This window comes from Perognathus longimembris, chromosome 25, assembly GCF_023159225.1.
Source record: "Perognathus longimembris pacificus isolate PPM17 chromosome 25, ASM2315922v1, whole genome shotgun sequence".
Taxonomy (NCBI): domain Eukaryota; kingdom Metazoa; phylum Chordata; class Mammalia; order Rodentia; family Heteromyidae; genus Perognathus; species Perognathus longimembris.
In genome coordinates, this window is record NC_063185.1 from 13,325,875 (window position 1) to 13,351,283 (window position 25,409).

The 25,409-nt window shown below is 43.5% G+C and overlaps 1 protein-coding gene across 3 annotated transcripts in view; it reads left to right on the forward strand.

Annotated features, from left to right (window-relative positions):
• The first annotated feature begins 3,463 nt into the window (after nt 1-3,463).
• Nucleotides 3,464-25,409, forward strand: part of Cdc42se2 (CDC42 small effector 2) — a 51,273-nt gene continuing 29,327 nt past the window's right edge. For all 3 annotated transcript variants that reach the window (XM_048334020.1, XM_048334018.1, XM_048334019.1), the window contains exon 1: nt 3,464-3,583. The gene's annotated coding sequence lies outside the window, so the exon portion shown is untranslated. The remainder of the gene's footprint in view (nt 3,584-25,409) is intronic.

Below are 25,409 nucleotides of genomic sequence, written 5' to 3' on the forward strand. Positions count from 1 at the left end.
GGCGCTGTGGCTCAAGTGCCTTGAGCAAAAAGAAGCCAGGGACAGTGCTCAGGCCCTGAGTTTAAGCCCCAGGACTGGCAAAAAAAAAAAAAAAACAAAAAACAAACAAAAGAAAAAAATAGGCTTGCTTAGTCACCTAGCTAACTATGAAGCAAATCATGGATTTGAACTCCCCAGTGATTCTGGATACTGGGGTTGGTATTGGGTTTTGGAAAGCAGTAAAAAAAAGTACTTATGGCATACTTTTAGGAAGGAAAAGTTATTTAAGAGTGCCTAAGAAATGATTAACTAATAGCTAGGCCAACAAGCTGTTTCCTGTTCTGCTTCATGGTAAAACATCTACTTGTTAAGAACCAGTAAATGCGTGAAAGTTTCTTTTGGACTATAAAAGTTGTATTTACTTATTAGTATTTTCATTGTACTTTATCTGAGGAAATAATGAAGAGTCTATTTTCTACCTTTTTTTTTTGATTGATTGTACTTGGAAACAAATTTAAGGACAGTACAAACACATGCTTTAATTGACTGTTGAAAAAAATTTTTTTGGTCTTACTGTACCTACAAACTATCTTTTGGCCTTGATGAAATCCCTTGTCAGTGATTTTGTAAAGCTTAATTCTATTTAAAATTGTAATGTATCATCAATTGCTTATTATTATGATGATGATGATGATCAGGGCCTAGGTACTATTTCTTAGCCTTTTCACTCACGGTTATTACTTTTAACATTTGAGCCACAACTCTACTTCTGGCCTCGGTGATTAACTGGAGTCTCAGCGACTTTTCTTCTCTAGGCTGTCTTCAAAGTGCCATCCTCAAATGTCAACCTCCTGAATATTTGGGATTATAGGTATGAGCCACCAGCACCAAGATTGAAATGGATTTAAGATAGGAAGGTTAAATTATGTGAAGAGATCATGCTCTTACTATCATACTGAGCAAATAACTACTTACACACTCTCATACAAACAATGTCATCTAAATAGAATTGTGTCCCTGAGTTTTTTTTTCTTTCTGCTGTGAAGAGGGGATGAATTAATATGAGATTGGGTCATTCAATCACAGTTTTCATAAATAAAGTATGACAAATCAGCAAATGTTTACATACTGAGTTTTACTCTTTATAAATCGTAGGAAATATTAAGGCATTCAAAACAAGGTGACTACATTTGCAGTTTAAAAGGAGGAAGACAACAGCACAGGTATCAAGTTCAGGAATTTATTTTCCGCCCCCTAGGAAATTTTTAGAAACAGCATGCTTTTAAGTCTCACATCAATAAACATCTACCCTATCACGTTATTTCTGGTTAGTGAAACAGGACACCAGAATATCAGTGACTCCAGAAACCCGACATTTAGTTACATAAATGGTTATGGTTAGATTCACTGTAACCAGAAAATCAAAATGATGTAGGTTAGGATCTTATGGGTAACCAATAGGAATTTGAACCCAGAGGAAATAAAAAAGTAAAAAAAAAAAAAGGCCATTTTTTATTCTTTTACATTTTTATCTCAGGGAATTAATTTAGTTTCTTTCTCATTTTTGTCCTTCCTAGGCAGGTGAATGGGACACCAAAAAAAAAAAAATCCCAGCTCTGAAGGTACGGGGTAAATGCTCAATGGTAGAAGGCTTGCCTAAATGGCACAGGGCCCTGAGTTCAATCCTTAGTACCACAAACACAAGATGAAAATCCCATTTTGTACTGGGGTAGACAGACACTCAAAGATAAATATATAAAATACACAGAATGGTGGCAATAGGAGAGAGGCCTTGGGGTAAGAACAGAAAAAAAAAAGGTAGGAAGGACTGAGGACTGGAGTGGAACAGTGGCATTTTAAGATAGAGGAGTTAGACTAAGTATTATCGTTTAGGTGACTTTTCAGCAAGGAATGTTAAGAGGTGAAGACTGACAGACATTACAGGGATAATGTTCTATCGTCCCCAGTGCTCGGTCTGCCTGTCTGGAATATTCAAGCAATAATGAGAGGTTGGTGATGAAGTCTGAGGCAAAAAAGGGGAAAAAAACAAAGGCCTGTAGGTCCTCAGCAAGAGCATAGCTTTCACAATGCATGAAGTCGGTAGCCACTGGTGGCTTTCCTTATTGTGCCAGTCGTTTTGATCATCAACTCTGAGTTGAAGGGCCACCATTTCCTACTAGGCCACTGAGGCAGGATCCAGGCCCAAGGTGCAGGGAGAAGTAAATGTGGGCGGGAAGTACTGATTGTGATTTATGTTGAAGGCACACCCAAGGAGCTTTCTCAATGGATGGGGGTGAAAATAAAGCAGGGAGGGACCAAGAAGTACTAGTTTTGCACCGGGCGACTGGGAAGATGCCATCAACCGCCCCTCCCCCCCCCATGCATTAGAGGTACTTTGTTTTCCCTGTCGGTCTTGGGGGGTTTGAAACTCAGGGCCTGGGCGCTGACACCTGAGCTCTTTTGCTCTAATAGAGCCACACCACCACTTCCGGTTTTCAGGTGGTTCCTTGGAGATCAGTCTCAAGGACTTTCCTGCCCAGGCTGGCTTTGAACCGTGCTCCTCAGATCTCAGCCTCCTGAGTAGCTGGGACGGACAAGGCGTGAGCCACCGGCGCCCGGCTTAGGGGCACATTATTATTATTGTTGTTATAATATTCGGAGAGGCTTGGGATTACACCATCAGTGCGCTGTTCTTCCCCCTTCCAACGGCCGTTGGGTGGGTGTCCGGTGGGGCCGCGGATTGCTAGGTCTCCCGGGGTCTCCGGGCATCGCCTCTCCCGGTTCTCCGCTCTTCCCAATGTCAGGTGAACCTCCCGGGCGGGAAGCCACTGGCTCCCCCCAGCCCCCCCTCCCCCAGTTCTGTAACCGTGGTCGAGGATCCCCGCCCCCTCCGCCCCACCCCACCCCTCACGGGCCACCGCCCTGCTCGCCCGGCCTCCATCCCCGGGGTGCGCCCGCCGCCCCGCCCCTCGCGCCCCCCGGGGAGTCCCGCGCGTGCTCCAGCCCCCCCTCCCCCACGCCGTCCGCTCACCCAGGGCCCTCACGGGCCGCAACCCCTGTCCGAGACGCTGGGGGAGGGTGGTGGAGGGGGTGTCCCGTCCCGCCGCTCAACGGGCCGGGGGCGGGGCTGAGCGCGGCCCTGCACGCGGCCCCACCCCCGGCCCCGCCCTCTCCCACCTTCCGCGCTCCCACCCTGGCGGGGCGGGGCTAAGTGGGGGCGTGGTCACGTGCCGCCGCCGCCACAGCTGCGCGCCGCCCCGCCCCTCCCCCTCGCTCGGAGGCGCGCGCCCGCCTTGCGCTCCACCCAACCTTGAGGCGGGCGGGGGGGGGGGGGGGGGCCGAGTCGGGATGGGGGCGGGGCCAGGCGGCGGCGCTCCCGCTGCGCGGGCCCCGCCCCTCCCCCTGGCGTTCTGGGGCGCGCGTCGCCTGCGGCCCCGCCCCCCCTCCCGGCCCGCCCTGGCGCGAGCCTCGGCGAGTGGGCGGAGCCAGGAGGCGGCGAGCGAGCGGGGAGCGCAGCTGCGGGCGTGGGGACGGCAGTAGCCGCGGAACCGGCGCTGGAGAGCGGTACTGCCGGGAGCGGCGGGCCGAGACAAAGGCGGCGACGGTGAGTGCGGCGCCGGCCTCGCGACGCGGCCCCGAGGCCCACGCAGGGGCCTCGAGCCCGAAAGCCCCCAACCGCCGCCCGGGGGGTGGGAGGGCTCCTCGAGCGCGGCCGGGCCCTGGCCGCCGCGCGCCGCGGGGCTGTGGGGCTGAGCCTGCGGCTCCATTTTCAGGTCTGGGCGAGGTCCTCCGGCCCGGGGACCCTGTCGGGGTTTTTCCTGCGTTTCCTGTGAGGAAAAGGTTCACGTGCTGCTGGGTCGGAGCGACTCTGAGGGGCGGCGGGCGGCGGGGGCCGGCAGGCGGGCGGGCAGGCAGCGGGGTGGGTGCCCACCGTCCTCCGGCCGCGGAACGGCCCGCGGACCCCTCCCCCCCCAAACCGCGCAGGTCGGGGAGTCCGGAGGGGGCCGGGCGGGCCCGGCGGGCCCGGGAGGTGCAGGTACGGTTTGGAGGTCGGGGAACCAGGGCCCGGGCTGCGGAGCCCCGACTCTCACCCGAGGCGCCCGGCGGGACCCAGGACCCGGGACCCGGGAGAGGAAGCCTAGTGGCCGGCGCCTCGCCGGAGCTCGGGCTACTCGTACAGGTTGTTGCGCCCGGCGCCGCGGCCCCTGGTGGGTAGCGGCTCGCCGGCGGCCCCGCAGCTGACCCCGCCTCGCACCCGCCGGAGCCCGGAGCCGCAGCTGCGGCGATTTCCAGTGGCGAGCTCCCCCACCCCACCCCCGCCGGCGTGGGGATTTGGCGGTGGTGAGTGGAGGCGAAAAACGTCCAGGTTTTCGTGGAAGGGCCCGGGCCCACAGCGTAGATGCTCGGTAAAATGCGGGTCGAACGCGTGCATCTTGGAACACCAGATCTAGCCCCAGATGTGGAAAGACGTGGGTTCGAGGGGAAAGACGGTGGAAAAGAGCGTGTGGATGGGTTCAGGTTGCTGGTGGTTTTTATCCGGCCGTACATGTCGTTGGTGAGTGATCCATCAGCGGTTGCCAGGATTACACACAGCATGTTGGAGAAGAGAGGTTTGTTCACTTTGAGAAAAGTTGGTGTGCGTTTTCTTTTTCTTCCTTTTTTTGTTTTTTTGCGGGTCTTGGGGCTTGAACTCAAGGCGCTGTCCTCGAGCCTCTTTGGGCTCAAGGCTACCGCTTTACCACTTGAGCCACGGCTCCACTTCCGGGAGATTGAGTCTCCTGGACTTTCCTGCCTAGGCTGACTTTGAACCGTGATCCTCAGTCTCAGTCAGCCTCCTGAGTAGTTTAGGCTTACCAGGTGGGAGCCACTGGCTCCCGGCTCATTCTCTATTTTTTTTTTTTTTGTTTTAATTATTTTTTTTTCATTGGGCTGGGAATGTGGCTTAGCGGCAGAATGCTTGCCTTGCATGCATGAAGCCTTGGGTTCGATTCCTCAGCACCGCATAAACAAGACCAAGCCCCTGGACTGGAAAAATAAAATATTTTTTGATTGATAATGGTGGGAGGAAAAAATACGGGTTGTGTTTTGAAGCCTAGCTTTTTATTTTGTGACGAATAAAGGAGCTTTAATGTGCTTTTGCGTGGTCCTGGCATAGTCGAGCAAGGGAAAGCTCCAAACGACAGCACTCTATAGTTAGTTGAATGTCGCCATTTACTCCGCAGATATTCATTAAGCATCTATTATGTGCTGAGACCTGTGTTGGATGCTGCGTTTATGGAGACAGACAAACCCCACAATTATCCTTCTTAAATTTGAGCTTGAACTTACCTTTTTATGGATGTAGACATCCCTAGTGCCTAGTTAAGGTTGGGGAAGATGGCCCGGAACTTCAGGGAGTGTCAAGTCCTAAGTCTGTTTAAACGTTATTAGTAACGTTTTAGCGCTGAGATTATCGGGTTACACTTTCATATTGTCATCTAAATAAAAGCTACATTTGGAAATTGAAGGGAAGTTTTCTTTGCCCATATTAAATTTTGGTACAATGTTTATTAAAAGATGATGTACTTCCAGGTGTGTTTTTTTGGTAAATCTTTGCCATAACAGTATTTTCTATTCTTAAAATCCCCAAAGAAAAGATAAACTGGATTTCTTTCTACAAGAAATGCACCCCCCTGCCCGCCTAGGGATGTCTCAGTGGTGGAATGCTTGCTTAGCCTCCCACCTTCTCCAGTTGTGTGTTACTTTTTTTTGGTCCGAGAGGGATTAGAACTTGGTACCTGACACTTTGCTCATTGCTTAGTGCTCTACTAAGCCACACCTCCAACCCAGGGTTGGTTCTTTTTTTGGGGGAAGGAGGGAGTTTTACTTTGGCCTTTTCCTGTAGTGTTTACAAAGACAATTACAGTAGGCACTTGGTGGTGCTGAAAAGGGGAGGATTATTAGTTGTTTGTGAGACCATATTTAGAATTTCTCTCTAGTATTGCAACTGATAAAACTGCTTATTGAATTCTGAATATATGTGCATTGTGTGTATATATATATTTTATTTGTGTAAGTGTATGGAGGGGGGTTGAACCTATGCTCTATCACTCACAGGTGTACACTGTATGGTCTAGGTGTGCAGGAGGCTACACCATGTAGGTTGTTGTAAGTACACTCTGATGGTCTACAACCATGAACTTACCTAATGACACATTTTGTTGAGTGAAGCATAACTATTTGTGTCAGAAGTCCAGATTAAGGTGCTCCAAAGTCAGTGTAGTCTTACTCATTACAAAATAATGTAGATTGCTTTTTTTTTTTTTTACAATTAGCTATTGAATTTAGTGGGACTTGTTTGACTAGCCAGTGCTTATAATACTTTATACATTGTTGAAAACAATGTGGACATTTTAATAGTTCTCTGAAATTTTAGGGCTACTAGGGTTATTAGCTTTTTATGATTTTAAGAGTAATGTGGAAAAAAAGTATGTGTACATATGTTCTGATTCTGAATTGAGACTTTTTGACATTCACTTATTTTGGTTATTCCTAGGAATAATAAATAATTCCTTACACTGGAGTGGTATAGAGTTGTGATAATTTTTTACTATGTGTTACTTCTTTTGTTTTTTTTTTTGGTCTTGGGGCTTGAACTTGGGGCCTGGACAATGTCCTTAAGCGGCTCTTTTTGCTCAAGGCTGATGCTCTACCACTTTGAGCCACAGTGCCACTTCTGGTTTCTGAGTGTGGTTAATGGGAGATGAGTTGTTTCATGGACTTTCCTGCTCCAGCTGGCTTGACCTGCCATCCTCAGATCTCAGCCTCCTGAGTAGCTAGGATTACAAGTGTGAACCACCAGCTTCCAGCTGTAAACGTTTTTGTAGCAAGAATTATCTGACAATAAATTATATAAAGTTCAATGTTGTTGAGAACCTTGTAGTAAATGACAGTAGAGATAACAAAGAACATGAGCAGTCTGTGATGTTAAATAAAATGTTTAGCCTACCCAGGTGCTGGTGGCTCAGGCTTGTAATCCTAGCTACTCAGGAAGCTGAGGTCTGAGGATCACAGCCCCCAGGGTAGAAAAGTCCCAACGAAACTCTTAATAACAATCTGCCACTCAAATATGGGAAGTGGCACTGTGGTTCAAAAGATGGAGTGCTAGCCTTGAGCACAAAGAGGCTCAGGGGCAGTGCCCAGGCCCTGAGTTCAAGCCTCAGGACTGGCAAAAAAATTAAAAAAACAACAACCCACCAACAAAGCAAACCCAGGTCGAAAGTGTGTGAGACGTTTATGTCCAAATAACCAGAAAAGGCTGGACTGGAAGTGTAGCTGAAGTAGTAGAGTGTCAGCAATGAGTTAAAAAGTGAAGCAAAACTGGGCATCTGTGGCTCATGCCTGTAATCATAGTTACCAAGGAGGCTGAGATTTTAGGATTGAAGTTCAAAGCCTGCTAGGGCAGGACAGGCTGTGAGACTCTTATCTTCAGTTAACTACCAGAAAAAATAAATGGAGCTATGGCTCAAAGTGATAGTGTTAGCTTGGCGTGTTAGTCTGGTGTGAAATAGCTAAAGACATGTGTTCAAGCCCCATGACCAACAGGAAAAAAAGTGGAGCAAGAGCCCAGGGCCCCGAGTTTGAGCCCTGTACTGGTTTAAAAAAAAGAAAAAGAATGATACTGATACTTGTGATTCACTGGTATAGATTGAAAGACTACCAGTGTAAAATACTTTCTCAAGTGCTTTGTAACCTAACCTCTCACATTTATTCTCTAGCTAGGTTGGCATTACATGTTTTAGTCTCAATTGTCTTTTAAAAAATTGTGCAAGTGTTTAATTTCTTACCTGTTTTAAAATGAATCTAGGATATATCGTTAAGGTTTTTGTGCATTTGCAGAAGCATATTGCTTTGTGTGTGTGTGTGTGTGTGTGTGTGTGTGTGTGTGTGTGTGTGTGTGGTGCTGGGGTTTGAATTCAGGACCTCACAGTGGACAGTTGCTTAACCACTGAGCCATTCCTCTAGTCCTTTTTGCACTGGTTATTTTTGAAATAGTCTCACTTCCTGCCTTTGCAGGCTTCCTGTCCTACGTGGGATGACAGGTGCACACCACCACACCCAGCTTTCTTTTGAAATAGTGTCTCTACAACTTTTCTACCTATGCTGCTCCACAACTGCAGTCTTCTCATGAAACCAGCATGGCAAGTGCCATTACGCCCAGCTATTGGTTGAGAAAAGGTTGCAGGAACTTTTTTACTTGGGCTGACCTCTCCTAAGTTGCAAGAATAACAGTTGTGAGCTATCTGTGCCAACCTATGGCAGTATTCTTATTTCTTTTTTTTTTTTTTTTTTTTTTTTTTTTTTTTTTTTTTTTTTGGCCAGTCCTGGGCCTTGGACTCAGGGCCTGAGCACTGTCCCTGGCTTCTTCCAGCTCAAGGCTAGCACTCTGCCACTTGAGCCACAGCGCCGCTTCTGGCCGTTTTCTGTATATGTGGTGCTGGGGAATCGAACCTAGGGCCTCGTGTATCCGAGGCAGGCACTCTTGCCACTAGGCTATATCCCCAGCCCTATGGCAGTATTCTTAATCTCATTTTTTTGAGAGGAATATTTTAACATTTTATGGAAAGCTGTGTTTTAAGTCTCTCAGAGTGAGACATTACAGACCTTTAGTCTGTACATCTCACTCAGTTGCTCTAAGTTCTTATTAATTAGGTGAAGACTTTTTCCTCTCCTGATTTTTCATTCTTTCTGAGGACTGGATTTAGTTTTTGTTGTAGGAATTAGAGCTGACTCCATTTTGATTAGGGAAACATGGTAGCAAATGCTGGGGGGGAGTAGAGCTGACTCCATCTTGATTAGGGAAACATGGTAGCAATTGTTAAAATGAAGTTACATATTAGGTCAACCAGATACAAAATTCTGCTTCTGTGAATGGCTTGCCTAACTTGTTTGTTGTTTGCTCTACCCCCTGCTTCAATCCCCTACACCTGTATACTTTTACCTTTATAAACCTTGGCCCCTCAGTTCACTTTTTACATCCCCAATAAATCCATTTTTGCTTGAGACTGTCTCTGTATGGTGGACTCTGGAGGAACAGTGGGTTTGATTCCCACTTAGAGCACCTCCCCAGCAACCCATAACAGTTTTATCTTTAATTTTTTGCATCCTGCTGTCTCAGTTCAAAACTTACACATACTCGAGTTTTTCTGTTTGTTAGCACTAACAAAGTTTTAGCAGAAACTTCTCTGAGACCACCTCCAAAGGGAGTTAATTCAGTTAACATGCCCAAAGATTTGGTAATAAGTAATCCCTCCTTCCCTCTCTCCCACCCTTCCATGCTGGTCCTGGGGCTTGAACTCCGGGCCTTGAGCACTGTCCCTGGCTTCCTTTTGCTCAAGGCTAGCACTCTGCCACTTGAGCCACAGCGCCACGTCCGGCCATTTTCTATATATGTGGTGCTGGGGAATTGAACCCAGGGCTTCATGTATATGAGGCAGGCTCTCTTGCCAACTAGGCCATATTCCCAGCCCTGGCTTTTTCAGTTTATGTGGTGGTGTGGAATGGAACCCAGGGCTTCAGGCATGCTAGGCAAGCACTCTACCAAAAAGCCACATTCCCAGCTTGTAATAAGTAGTCTTTACTTTGAAACTTTTTTTGTTGTTGTTGGTTGTGGGGCTTGAACTCAAGTGTGGGCACTGTCCCTGACCTTTTTTTGCTCAAGGCTAGCGCTCTACCATTTTGGGCCACAGCGCCACTTCTGATTTTCTAGTAGTTAATTGAAGATAAGAGTCTCAGGGACTTTACTGCCTGGGCTGGCTTTAAACCATGATTCTTAGATCTTAGCCTCCTGAGCAGCTAGGATTATAGGTATGAGCCACCCATGCCTGGCGTAAGTGTATTTTAATCAAAATGTATTATAATAAGATTAATTCCTTTTTCCTAGAAAGCATTCCATGAGTTCATATTAAGTCCAGGTGCTTTTGACAGTTAGTAAATGATGAGCCATACTAGTTCCATTTTGTTGCTTGTCTGCCTAAGAGATCCATGCTGAGATTGTAAATGAAATTTTCATGATGGAGTTTTTGTACACTTGTACATGATAAAGTTAGAACTGGGTACGGTTGCTCATGCCTGCAATCTCAGCTGCACAGGAGTCAGAGATTGGAAGGATCAAGGTTTAAGGCCAGCCTAGACAACAAGTAACCACATGTGAACATGTGTCCTGCTTTGAACCTGGTCTACTATTCACATCCCTCAGTTCCCCTGCAGCTCTTCTCCCTGTTGGCCAGTTACTCACTGGCCAACTTCCCACTCTTCCAACCACTCTAGCCTCCACCTGGAGAGTTGCCAGGTCTCCCTCTATTTTCATGCAGTCCCATGGTCCTAGGACCTTTTCTGGTTGAGTCAGCTTCCCTCTTGGATCTTTAGCACTTCCTTTCTCATCTTCATTTTCAACAGAAAACCTTGTTTCCTGCATGTTAAAAATGAAAATAATCAGGAGAGAACTTTTACATGCCCCTTGAATTTTCTGTATTTGCCTGCACTTTGTGCTGTTCTGTTCTGTCTCTCCTGTTCTTCCCTGGGTTCTGTCCCCATTCTCCTATCAAGCATATTGTCTTGCTTCAGTATTTAGCTTGTTCTGCTTGCCTGCTGCCAGCTGAAGCATCTTCCTCTCCTACTGGATTCTATCAGCACACATTCAGGTAATGTTTAAAAAAAACAACTCCCCAACAACACATCTTTTTGATAAGATTTTCTCTTTTTTGGGGTGGTGGTGGCCCTGGGGCTTGAACTCGGGGCACAAGCACTGTCCTGGCTTCTTTTTGCTCAAGGCTAGCACTCTACCACTTGAGCCACAGTGCCACTTCCAGTTTTAACTGTTTATGTGATGCTGAGGAATTGAACCCAGCCCTTCATGCGTGCTAGGCAAGCGCTCTACTGCTAAGTCACATTCCCAGCCCCAGATTTTTCCTTTTTGAAGAACATCTTTTTTGTTCCCCCAAAAAAGCCGTATTTTTGGTTAACAGTTATTCTTTTATCTCTGGATCCATCACTGTGAGCCCTCCTCCCCTTTTTATCACAGCTGCCCTTCTTGAGCTTGGCTACTGGTGACCTCCATGGTGGTCCATTCCATTCTGCAGTCAGTTCTCCATGGTAATGTCAGTGGCTGTGGCAGCATCTGACCTGATTGATAATTGTTGTCTTTGAAACCTTTCTTCCCTGTGCCTTTGGGGCAGTACTGCTTATCTTCAGTTTCTTTTGTGGTTCCTTTTTGTTGTCCCAGCTTCTATAAAGGAGACAGTTTTCCAGGGCTCTATTTTAGACTTCTTCTGAATTTATATTTAGTCTCTTGTGATCTCATCCTATCTAGTGAGAATTATATATTTAAAACAAAATTGTAGACTGGATCTTTTTCTTAACCTCTAGACTTGTAGATTTTATCCACCTGCTCATTGTTTTCAGTTAGATATAGAATAATATGTCAGAACTGAACTCTTACCACTTCTTTCCCCAATCATTGTTCCCAGTCTAATCTTCCTCATCTTACTAAACAACTCCAGCTTCAGTTTTTCTGGATGAAAACCTAGTAGGCTTTTTTTTTTTTTTTGGTGGTGCTAGGGTTTGAACTTGGGGCCACTTTGAGACTCATCTGCCCTAGCCCATTTTGCTTTTAGTCATTTTTTTCAGGTAGAGTCCTGACTTTTTGCCTAGGCCAGGCTTAGACCTCCTATCTATGCCTCTCACGTAGCTGGATTATAGACATACACCACCACACCTGGCTTGTTTTTGGGATAGGGTCTAGGTAACTTTTTTTCCTTCCTGATTGACCTTGTACCCATCCAGTCTCTGCCTTGGTAGCTGAGATTACAGGTCTGTAGCAATGTGCCTGGCTCCCAGTAGACTAGACATTTTTGATTTCCTATACTCACACATTGAGTTCAAATAATGTATTACAAAAACACACTTTACAACCACCTTAAAAGCTGTGTTAAGAAGAATAAGTATGAGCCCTCTGGGGATGTAGCTAAGAGGTTGAATACTTGCCAGGTATATGCAAAGCTATGGATTTGATCTCCAGCATGGAGGAAAAAAAGAGAATAGATGTAGGCTAAGGTTATATTCCTAGCATTTGCAAAGCCTTGGCTTTGGTTACTACCAGAAACAACAATAATAAGAATGTAACCAGTTTGCTGTCTTCAAGTCCTACCACCCCTTTTTAAGTAATTTATTGCTTGTCATTTATTGCTTGTACTAATTTTTTTTTTCTTTTGAGATTGGCTCATACTTACTCGGTGTGCAGGCTGTGGAGCACGGGTGGAGCTCCCTGACGGAGGCTTGTGCCATGTCTGGTCCCAGGTGCATCAAGTCCAGTGAAGGTGTCCTATGGGTGATTTTTTTTTTTTTTTTTTGCCAGTCCTGGGCAAGCACCCTTGCCACTAGGCCATATCCCCAGCCCCTCCTATGGGTGATTTTAGAGGTCTCTCCAAGGGGGTGCCTGGGGCTGGCCCAGGGGTTCAGGGCCTTCAGATGTCCTTCCTGCACTGGCATATCTACTTGTTCTGGGGTATACAGCAGGCACTAATAGGTACTTCTTGGAAATGTAAAGAACATTGGACTCCATCTCCCACCTGTTGAGTGAGGAGTGGCAGAGTGGCTGCCAAGGCCACTGCAATTAGTCTCTTTTCTAGTTCTCCTGCTTTCTTTTCTTTTCTTGCTTTTTTTTTTGCCAGCCCTGGGGCTTGGACTCAGGGCCTGAGCACTGTCTCTGGCTTCTTTTTGCTCAAGGCTAGCACTCTACCACTTGAGCCACAGTGCCACTTCCGACTTTTTCTACATATGTGGTGCTGAGGAATCAAACCCAGGACTTCATGTATACCAGGTGAGCCCTTTACCACTAGGCCATATTCCCAGCCCCTTTCTTCTCTTTTCAATAGAGCAACCAGGATTTATTTATTTATTTATTTATTTAGTCCATCCTGGCCTTGAACTCTGGGCCTGCGAGCTGTCCCTGAGCTCTTCAGCTCAAGGCTAGTACTCTACCAATTTGAGCCACAGTGCCACTTCTGGTTTTCTAGTGTTTAATTGGAGATAAGAGTCTCACCACTTTCTTGCCTGGGCTGGCTTTGAACCATGATCTTCAGATCTCAGCCTCCTGAGTTGCTGTCATTGCAGGTGTGAGCCACCAGTGCCCGGCCAGGATAATGTTTTTTTTTTTTTTTTTTGCCAGTCCTAGGCCGTGAACTCAGGGCCTGCTGAGCACTGTCCCTGGCTTCTTTTTTGCTCAAGGCTAGCACTCTGCCACTTGAGCCACAGCGCCACTTCTGGCCATTTTCTGTATATGTGGTGCTAAGGAATCGAACCCAGGGCCTCATGTATACGAGGCAAGCACTCTTGCCACTAGGCCATATCCCCAGCCCAATGTTTTTAAAATGAAATCCAATCACTCCTGTGTTCAGGACTCTTATAAGTTTCTGTATCATTGAGAATAAAGGCAAAACGCTTACAGTGCCTACATGCAAGACCTTCCCTCAACTGTATCTACTAATGTAAGTTCTGCTAGTTTCTTGGTAGTCCTGCAGCTGCTACGTAGTCCTCCCAAGTTTGCTTGCCACCTATTAAGCATAGTTTGCTCTAGTGCCTGTAGAGATAGGGTTTGCATTTGCTGTCTTTAGTGCAGAATCCCAGTGTGTTCACACAGTAGATTGCTCATTTTGGGCACTCACCTTTGGTAACATCTGAATGCATGCTTCTGTAGCTAAAAGTACTTGAATTTCACTTAAAACAAGGCCGTCCTAAAAGAACTAAATGTATTAGCACATAGAATTAAATACTGTACATAATATTGGCTAGTAAACAACTTTGTTACTGATTTTTAATATTATATCCTTTTTATCATTTGAGGCAAGCACTCTTGCCACTAAGCCATGTTCCCAGCCCCCTTTTTATCATTTGAATACACACATTTCCACTCCACTTTTTGCACTAAGGTTTTTCTTGTTTGTTTGGTTTTGGTGTTTTGTTTTGTTTTGCCAGTCCTAGTGCTTGAACTCAGGGCCTGAGCACTGTCCCTGGCTTCTTTTTGCTCAAGGCTAACACTCTGCCACTTGAGCCAAAGTGCCACTTCCGGCTCTTTTCTATGTATGTGGTGCTGAGGAATTGAACCCAGGGCTTCATGTATACGAGACGAGCACTTTACCACTAGGCCATAGTTCCAGCCCCAGGTTTTTCTTTCTTTTTCTTTTTGGTTGTGCGTCTTGAACTCAGGGCTTGGTTGCTGCCGCTGAGCTGTTTTACTCAAGGATAGCTCTCTACCTCTTTGAGCCACAGCTCTACTTCTGGCTCTAAAATTTTATTATTATTTTTATCTTGTTTTTTTTTTTTGGCCAGTCCTGGGGCTTGGCCCCAGGCTAGCACTCTGCCACTTGAGCCACAGTGCCACTTCTGGCCATTTTCTATATATGTGGTACTGGGAAATCGAACCCAGGGCTTCATGTATATGAGCCAAGCACTCTTGCCACTAGGGCATATTACCAGCCCCTTTTTATCTTGTTTTTGCCAGTCCTGGGGCTTGAACTTAGCACCCCACTGTCCCCACCTTGTTTTTGCTTAAGGCTAGCACTCTTACCACTTGAGCCACAGTGCCCCTTCTGGCATTTGTGGTCTGAGGAATTGAACCCAGGGTTTCATGTATGTGAGGCAAGCACTCCACCACTAAGCCATATTCCTAGCCCTATTTTATTTTATATTTTTTAGTTTTGAGGTCGTTTAGTTGAGATAGGCTTACAAACTTTCTTACCCAGGCTGGCTTTGAACCATGATCCTTAGCTCTCAGCCTCCTGAGTAATTAAGATTACAGGTGTGAGCCACCAGTGTGCCTGGCTTTGCAGTAGGTGTTTTTGAGATAGAGTCTTAATTCCTGCCAAGCCATAGACCTGGATTGTGATCCATTTATTTTCAAGTTTCCCATCCTTTTTGAGATGACAGGTGCTACCAAGTCGAGCTTGTTTCTCTTGAGATGTGGGAATCTCTTGAATGTTCTGTCTCCATTGGCCTGGGATTGTGTTCTTCCTGATCCTCCTGATGTTTCAGCCACACAGTTGCGATGACAGACGCCATCTTATCAGTTACTTGAAGAGAGGAAGCCTGGGCTGGCCTCAAACGCAGTGCCTGGCTATAATAGTTCTGTAGAATAATGGTAATTTTTATATATTTGACATCTAAAATGGGGAGGAGCTGGCTACTTGGTGGCTCATGCCTATAATTCTAGCTACTCAGGAGACTGGTTCTAAGCCAGCCCAAGCAGAAAAATCCCAAGATGCTTATCTCTAGTTAACCAGCACAAAGCTGGGCATGGAGATGTGGCTCAAGTGGTAGAGTGCTACTTGGGTGTGAAAAAGCCAAGCAAGAGCCTGATTCCCTGAGTTCAAGCCCTACTACTTGCACTTCCATCTCCCCCCCAAAATGGGGAGAAAACGGAGAAGAAAGAATAAGGATAGAAACACTTGCCTGAAGCATAATAACTACCTTTTAGTGTTCATTGCATGAGACAGTGTGTGGAGATTAACCTTTTCTTATGGAAATCTTGTACTGATAAAATTGTTGGATGCTTTGGTCACAATTGTGACCACAACTATGACTTAGTAGCCAAGAAGTTGAAACTGGCAAGTAGTTGTAGGTGCACTGAGACTGTTGGCTGCTGCTGTACAATCTTCACATCTGGTGACAGTTTGACCACTGCAGCTGCTTCTAATCAGGCTTTATGTCACTGCTCAGCTCCAGGAAGACAGCTCCCATCTCACTTCTGCTTTCTGCTCCTCTTCCTTACAGAACCTTATTTGCATTCCGAATGCTAACTGTAGGAGAAAATCTAGAATATGAACATTTTGTTTTTCTTCTAAAAGCCTTTCTGTCCCTGGTCAGGTTCATGAAGTATGTGTTGGGAGTGGTAGGGGAGAGAATGAATGCTGAGGACTACTTGACTTACCTAACTTTGAGAAGCCCTCTGTTTACCATGTGATAAGGCTTTTGCATACAGGTGGTGAGATTGAGAATAGGCAATTTACATTAGATCACAGCACCTTCCTTTAATATGAACCGCTAATTTTATGTTGTTTTTATACAGTGGTATGCTAGTTCTGATATTTCCAGTTGGAAGTAAGTTAGTGCTTGTAGACACTTTTTTTTTTGGCCAGTCCTGGTGGTATTATCCCCAGCCTTCTTTTGCCACTAGTGCCCGGCCTGTGGTTTTATTTTTATTTTGAGACAGTCTTACTGTGTAGCTCAGGCTCACCTCAGACTTAATCCTTTTGCCTTAGCCTTCTTATTTTTATAATTTGATGTTTTGAACACTTATTGTATTTTTATTTTGCCAGTCCTGAGGCTTGAACTCAGGGCCTGGGCACATACTGTTCCTGATCTCTGCTCTTTTTTTCCCTCAAGGCTAGCACTCTACTGGTTGAGCCATAGTGCCACTTCTACCTTTTACTGTTTATATGGTGCTGAGGTATCCAACACAGGGCTTTATGCATGGTAGGCAAGCACTTCACCACTAAGCCACATTCCCAGCTCCACATGAGGGGGAAAATATATATATATATTTCTTTGCCAGTCCTGGGGCTTGAACTCAGGGCCTGGGCACTGTCCCTGAGCTTCTTTTGCTCAAGGCTAGCACTCTGCCACTTGAGCCACAGCACCACTTCCGGTTTTTCTGTTTATGTGGTACTGAGGAATCAAATCCAGGGCTTCATGCATGCTAGGCAAGCACTCTGCCACTAAGCCATATTCCTGGCCCTTGGACACTGTTACTTAATATTGTTTCAACAAATTAATTTTTAAACTTTTTTGTTCATCCTTCTTACAGTATGATTAGCTTAAACTTAACGTTTTGGAATCAGTGAAATTTAAAATGTATTTTTTTTTCTTCATAGCAGTCTGATGGAGTTGATACTGACTTGGAGAATAGCAATATATGCATATTGATGGGTACATACTTGATACTATCTAGAATAAAAGCTAATAGTTAAATTCAGCTAAGGAAATACTGAAGTGTTCTGTCTCTTCAGTATGAGTAATAAGCAGATGGGAATAGAGATAGCATTGAATGTGGTAACAATTTTTAAAAGATTTACAGTGCTATCTTTGTATACTTTTAGAGCAATCACATAGAAAAATGGTGTTCATTTTGCATCATCCCATCAGGCAGACCTAGAATAGTTGGTAGAAGCTTTGTATTCCAAATACTGAAGTATCTTTCTGTGTCAGTGCTGCCTAAAAGTAGAATCTCCTGCCTCAGGATATTAATCTTTAGAGGTGATTACACGTTAGTGACTCAAAAGGACCACTGAGGGTTGGTAATGTGGCTTAGTGGTAAAGTGCTTGCCTCACATGCATAAAGCCCTGGGTTCGGTTCTTCAGCACCACATAAACAGAAAAAGCCGGAAGTGGCGCTGTGGTTCAAGAGGTTGAGTACTACTAGCCTTGAGCAAAAACAAGGCAGGGACAGTGCCCAGGCCCTGAGTTCAAGCCCCAGGACTGGCAGAAAAAAAAAGTACCATTGACAAGCCCCTTGTACAACTGCTATATGCTAAAAACAAAAATAGTACTACTGATAATTGACAAGATCAACATTGCGATTCCTTACAATCCTTAGATTCTCTTATATAGTTAAATAAAATCTATTTGTGACAATTTCACTATGATTCCAAAACCTTAAATGGCCTTTTGTTAACACTGTGTATAGTACGTTGGATTAAGAAGCTGGATGTGATGTGCATGTGATTCCATCTACTTGGGTGCCTGAGATGGGCAGTTGGAGAATTCTAGACCAGTCTGGGCATCATAGGGACATCATATCTCAGAACAGCAATAAAAATTTGTATTAGTTGAGCTATCAAATGCCAGGCTGTCTGTAAAGTACTTCTTAATACTAACTGTTGAGAATTGTATTCATATTTTTATACTTGAAATAATTTAGGGAGATTATTATATTTAGAGAGGTTATTAAAAGGTTTGTGCAAGTATTAGCCTGGAGCTGGTGGCTCATACCTATAATTCTACCTAGAGGATCGAGGTTCAAACCCAGCATAGGCAAAAAAAGACTTCATCATTAATTAACAAGTAAAATGCCAGACTTGGAGGTGTGGCTCAAGTGGTAGTGTACACCCTGAAGGGGGGGGAGGTTTATGCAGTTAGGGGAAAAACTTTGACCTGTGTTTTGCTTTGAAGCCTGTGTCCTTTTTCACTGCTGTTGGCTTCTTCATTGTGCCTTGCTGCTTAAGTTTTGAGGATTGTGCCACTTGCACACTGAATTCTTAAACTCTCTTCAAAAGGGATTGTCTTAAAATGTTATCGTATGGGCCAGACAAAGATAAGATACTCAGGCTCTTGGACTTGGTAGGCAAATAAGTACTCTACTGCTGAGCTATACTGCTTACCTCATGCTTTTAAAATTCACTTTGCATATCATAGCTGTTTGGGGAATTAAGAATTCAAACATGTCTTTGATACTGTTTGTATTTTTAAAAATAATACTACATATAGATCTGTCTCTCCTCTCTCTCTCCTGTCTGTCTCTTTTTCTTGTGCCAGTCTTGGGACTTGAACTCAGGGCTTAGACACTGTCCTTGAGGTTTTTTGTTCAAGGGTAGTTCTTTACTGCTTGAGCTACACAGTTCCACTCCACATCTGGAGTTTTGGTTGTTAATTGGCCATAGAGTCTCTTGAATGATTATCTGCCTAGGCTGGCTTTGAACCTTGATCCTTGGATATCAGCCTGCTGAGTAGCTAGAAATACAGGCATGAGCCACCATTGCCCAGCTTGATACTATATTTTGAAAATAAAATTTAGTGTTTTCTATCAGGGTCACAGGAGAGTTTACCACAGCCCCTTGTCTACACCCAAGTGCAGTCTGTGTATGATTATGAGTGTTTTCTGAAATGTAATTCCTAGAAGTAGAATTGTAGAGAAAAAGTTAAAGGTACATTATTAAGGGTCTTTACTTTTTTGTGTGTGTCAGGGCCTGGGCACTTTCCCTGAGCTTTTGTGCTCAAGGCTAGCACTCTACCTACCACTTCCAGCCTTTTCTGTTTATGGGGGTCTGTAGAATCGAACTCAGGGCTTCAGGCATGCTTGCGAAGCACTCTACCTACCACTAAGCCACATTCCCAGCTCTATAGACTCTTTCTTAAAATTCAGTTTTCTATAAGTTCAAGAATACAGCCAGGGAGCATAGTCATCAGTGCCTCACCGTACATCTTTTCTTTTTTGTGCTGATCTGGGGCTTGAACTCAGGGTGAGGGTGTTGTCTGAGCTGTTTTTGCTCAAGGCTAGTGCTTTACTACTTGAGCCACAGCTCTACATCTGGCTTTTTTGGTGCTTAATTGGAGATGAGTCTCAAGGACTTTTTTGCCCTGGCTGGCTTTGAGCCACAGTCCTCAGATCTCAGCCTCGTGAGTCATTAGGATGAGCCACTGGCTCTCGGTGTGTATGTCTTATTTTTAAAACTCTGTATGTAGGTCTAACACGCATTTGTTGAATGAATTGAATTTTATAATATAGTGATATATTTGGGTAGACTACTTTTTGACTGGTGATAGGAAAAGATGGTAACTTTGGAAATTTGAAAAAGTAATTAGGAGGAGCTGGGAATATGGCCTACCCCACGAGGCAGGCACTCTTGTACTATGAAGCTCTGGGTTCAATTCCTCAGCCCCGCATATATGGAAAGGCCAGAAGTGGTGCTGTGTCTCAAATGATAGAGTGCTAGCCTTGAGCAAAAAGAAGGCAGGGACAGTGCTCAAGCTCCAGGACTGGCCAAAAAAAAAGTAATTAGGAGCCAGGCCCTGGTGGCTCAGGCCTGTAATCCTAGCTACTCAGGAGGCTGAGATCTGAAGATCGTGGTTCAAAGCCAGCCAGGGCAGGAAAGTCTGTGAGACTTATCTCCAGTTAACCACTAGAAAAACCAGAAGTGGTGCTGTGGTTCAAAGTGGTACAACCCTAGCCTTAAGCTTAAGAGCTCAGGGACAGTGCTCAGGCCTAGAGTTTAAGCCCATGATTGTCCAACAAGAAACAACAGCAGGGCTGGGGATATGGCCTAGTGGCAAGAGTGCCTACCTCATATGAATGAGGCCCTGGGTTCGATTCCCCAGCACCACATATACAGAAAATGGCCAGAAGTGGCGTTGTGGCTCAAGTGGCAGAGTGCTAGCCTTGAGCAAAAAGAAGCCAGGGACAGTGCTCAGGCCCTGAGTCCAAGCCCCAGGACTGGCCAAAAAAAAAAAAAGAAACAACAGCAGCAACAAGAACAACAAAAAACGGGTCAGGAATCATAAATGTATTAACAGTCTGCTAGTTTTGGGGTCATATGGCTTGTTTCTGATTCTACTGTTTTCCTACTCTAACTTGGTAGCATTTTGCTAGGGGAACTGATCTGCTAGAAGCTGTAGGTGGATTAGATATTTAGCACACATACACAGCCAGAGCAGGAATAGCTTGTTCACCAAATGAGGAAATACACATTGGAGGAAATAGTTTACAGACAGTTAAAATGGAATATTCTAAAGATTATCCCTGAATGGTTCTGTTTCTTCTTTTCTAAATGTAATTATTTATGTTTTGTTTTTTTTTGGCCAGTCCTGGGGCTTAGACTCAGGGCCTGAGCACTGTCCCTGGCTTCTTTTTGCTCAAGGCTAGCACTCTGCCACTTGAGCCACAGTGCCACTTCTGGCCATTTTCTGTATATGTGGTGCTGGGGAATCGAACCCAGGGCCTCATGTATATGAGGTAGGCACTCTTGCCACTAGGCCATATTCCCAGCCCCTAAATGTAATTATTTATAAAGAAGGAGCTTGGGATATTTTTAAGGAATGGAATGTTTGACATTACCTCTTCAACTTTGGGAACTAGAATATATATCTTCATTTATAACTAGAAAATTTTACCAGTTGATAATTACATCGTGTAAGAAAGTAGGTCTTAAGTTGCTAGTTTTTTGATTGACTCAGGTTAGAAGTATTTGAAAATAATTGCCATTAAGGGGCTATGCTATGCTTAGAGAGTTGGTGGCCTTACGTCAGGCCTACCAAGTGACTGCAATACTTACCACAGCAGCTGTGGTATGTCCTCACATAATTTCAGTGAAGAAATCATGAAGTACCCTTTGTGGTTTTGACTAAACTGTGTTTTATGAGCAGTACTGAAAAAAAAAAAAAGGCCCGTTTGTTTTGGGCTCAGTAGACAGATGACACACTTTTTTTTTTTTAAATAAATTCTGATAAGAAGCCATTTCTTATGTCTGGCATAATGGTACGCATTTGTAATCCCAGCTATTTGGGAGGCAGGGACAGGAGGATCCTAGTTGGAGGACAGCAAAAGCAAGCAAGATCCTATCTAAAACAAACTAAAGCAAAAATGGTGAGGGTGAGTAGTAGAGCAGAGCATTGGTTTAGTAAGTTAAAACTCTAGTACCATTAAAAAAATCATGCATAATGGTGGCCATAGGCAGAGACCTGCTCCTACTTAAATGGCCTTGCCTGACAGACTCCTGCTATTGTTGTTTCCAACAACAGTAACAATTAACACACACAAGTGTAGTGAAGTTCTGACCAGCTGGAAAAATAACCTCCAAATGGGCCAAATTCTGATCACCTAATACACAAATAAAAAAACAAATTTGGCCCCAAACCATTGTTCATATTTATATAAAGCTATTCTCCTATAGAAAACGCTAAGGGACTTCTTTGTATAGAATTATAAGCTAAATATAACTACCCAATAAATTGAAATGAGCTATCTTGGGAAAGTATAGAAATGTCACTATTCTTCAACCACAGATTCCATCTTGGATATAGAGCTTTGAAGCAGAAATTTCATGCTGTTTGAGGATTTTTTTTATGTTAGTCTTCAAATCCACATGATTTCCTTAAAAGTCAAAATCTCAGAAATGTGTCTATCAAATGCATCTGTCTTCTGTTGCATTTTATCTCTTTGCCACAAGTGCTAACTTTAAAGAAAGTACAATGTAATGAATAGGAATTTGTCACAGTGTTAAACAGCTTAAAGCCAAAGAACCATATAAGTAACAAGATTTTTCCACAGAAATGCAGTAGAATTTTATATAATCAAATAGGTGACAAAATTTCCTGTTACTTGAATTAAATATCTAAAAGAAGAAATTAAGCTTAACAAGTCTATTGAAATTATGAGGATTTGACTATATTTTTAAGAATGAATATGTATGCAATATTTATAGCTATGTAGTACTGAACATACAGTATGTTTTATATTGTATTGTATATGTGTTATGTATATGTAATACATATATTTATATTACAAATTAGTATTATATATAAAATAAAGATTTGTTTCATCTTAAAAAAATCATGCATAAGATAAATTTCTGCAAATAAGTATAATTTGACCATTTATTTCCTTGGTTGGGCTCCTTTTATTTCCTGCCTTATTGATTTGGCAAAACTTCAAATATTGTGTTGAATAAGAGTCATGAGAATGGACAAACTTAGTTTTTATTTTAAAGGATTTGTTTTCTGTTTTTCCCTATTTAGTATAATGTTTTCTATATAGGTTGATGTTTACGATGTTTATTTTGATCCTTATATTCCTAGTTTCTTCAGGGCTTTTTTCTATCATGAACCATGTTGTCAAAGTTGTTTCCTGAGTCTCTTTAGATGATCATATAATTATTACCCTTTATTCTATTTATGTACTCCTATTCATGTGTATTGATTGGACCATTCTGAAATTAGCTTGATCCTGGTATGTTTGTCATCCTTGCCTTCCCCCTTCTCCTCCATTGTCGTCCTCCATCCTCTTTCATCCTCCTCCTTCATCTTCCTCCTCCTCCTTCAATCATCAATCCTCATCAATCATCATCCTTGTTCTGGTCCTGGGCTCGAATTCAGGGTCTGGGCACTGTCTCTGAGCTTCTTTTTGCTCAAGGCTAGCACTCTAACACTTGGCCACAGCACCACTACTGGCTTTTCCTATTTGTGGTACTGAGGACTTGAACCTAGGGCTTCATGCATGCTAGGCAAGCACTCTCCCACTAAGCCACATTCCCAGCCCCCTGTATTTTTTCTTAAGATATGAAGGAATTACAGACTAAATATATTTACAAAAGGAAGGTGCTGATCTTAATTATTTTCTCTAAGATAATTAGAAAGTCTAAGGTTCTGGTATTTTTAGAGTTCCAGTGACACTAACATAAAAGTGTTAAGGGTTTAGGCTGGGCTCACACCTTTAATCCTAGTTACTGAGGAGGCTGAGAGCTGGAGGACTGTAGGTCACAGACTACTTGGGTAGAAAAGTCTATCAAGATTCTAGCTCTAAAATATTGAGGAAAAAGCATGGCTGTAGCTGTGGCTGAAGTGGTAGAGTATCTGTGAGCCAGCAAGCCAGCGAGCTGGAGACTATTGAGTTCGAATCCCCAGTACTAGAAAGAAAGGTTTTTTTTAATGAAAATTTGATGTTTTTACTTTGCATTATATTTTCTTATTTGCTTGAAATTGTTTTGTTTTTTGAAGAGGTCTCATTTAGCCCTAGCAAGTCTGGAACTGGAGACCATCCTGCTTCCATTTCATCAGTGTTGAGATGTCAGGTTGTATGCTTCTACCTGTGTGGCTGAAAAGTAGTTTTTTTTTTTTGTTTTTTTTTTTCCAAATTTTTATTATCAAACTGATGTACAGAGAGGTTACAGTTTCATACGTTAGGCATTGGATACATTTCTTGTACTGAAAAGTAGTTTTATCTTCATGGTCTGTTAGCATTTCTCACAAGATAATTTCAGTTATAAATTGTCATTCAAGAATTAAGCATTTCTTACACATTTTATCCAAAGAACAAAGATTTTAGCAAAAATGAGAAGAAGGGTAGATTGTGATTTTTTTTCTCCTTTTTAAAGAAAATTTTACTGGTGTGAATATTCCTTTTTATTCCTTTTATTCCTTTTATTACTGGTGTGAAAATGCCTTTTAAAGAATTTTGCATTTTGAGTAAATGCAGTTTTTTCTTTGACTTTATTATTATTTGAAATTACTCTGAAATGGTTAGTATAAAGCCTTTTCTTTCTTGCAAGTGTTTATTCTTTAGACTTATTTTAAAATTACATTAAATGTATGACTATGTGGCAATGTAAGTAGTGGAACTTATCTATGACAGTGTAAGCAGAAGTCATTTAAAATAACTTGGCTAAACTTTACAGTTCGTGGCCACACATTTACTCCTTTATGGCTTTTCATATGTACTTAGGACTGAGCTGCTGCCTTCTGGTAAAGAGGGTGCCTGTGGTTGGTTGTATGGCTAGGGAAGGGTGGGAGTTTTGAGGAGATAATGAAATCTTTTATGTTCCTTTCCATAAACGACATTTCAAAGGCTTCCATTTTCATAAGAATTGGTTGTGCAGCTGCAACCCTGGCAACAAGGCCTGAGAGAAAAGAATTGTGGCAGTGTGCCAGAAATCTAGACAGTGGTCTCATGTGGAGCTGCTCATGAGACAGATCAGTAGAAACAAGACCACTACTTTTTTTTTGGCATAGAGGCTGTTGAAATTTCTGCACATATTTTATTATCAGAAAAGTTCAACGCTTTTATAAGCTATTCATTCAATGAGAGTAGCTATATTGCATCCTCCTTTAGCATTAAAAAATACCCTACATATTCTTAGAAGTTAAAATTTCTCTGATGTATGTATATCTATATCTATATACATTTATATATATGTAGATAAACACTATCATTGTCTCATTCTTGGTAAGGTTTACACACTTTTTAAAAACAGTGAACCAAATTTGTCATATTCTTAAAAACAAGCATATTTTAAAAATAACTTCCAAGAGTTCAGTACTCATAATAGGTTGGTTGGTTCTCTCTCTCTCTCTCTCTCTTCCTCTCCCTCCCTCCCTCTCTTTCCCTCTCTCCCTCCCTCCCTCTCTCCCTCCCCCTCCCTCCCTCCATTTTTTCCTTCCTTCCGTCCTTCCATCCTTCCTTGTTCTCTTCCTGAGGCTTGAGTTCAGGGCTTGGGTAAAGTCACTGAGCTTTTCTGCTCAAGGCTAACACACTCTACCACTTGAGCAACCTCTCTGCTTCTGGCTTATTAGTATTATCTTTTTCTTTGGTGCTGGTCCTGAGCCTTCAACTCTGGGCCTGGGTGCTCAAGGGTAGCACTCAGCCACTTGAGCTACAGCACCACTTGCTTTTTTTGTGACTAATTGAAGATGAGAGTCTGATGGACTTTACTTTCCCAGCTGGCTTTGAACTGCAATCCTGAGTATCTAGGATTACAGGCATGAACCACTGGCCCCGGCTAGTAATAGTTATAATATAAATGTCTTGTTGCTTTTGGATTCAGGATGTTTTTAGGTAAGGTAATATAATTTGCTAAGTATTTTCTCTTTTCACTGTTCAGTGGCTATATAATCTATCATCAAAATACAAT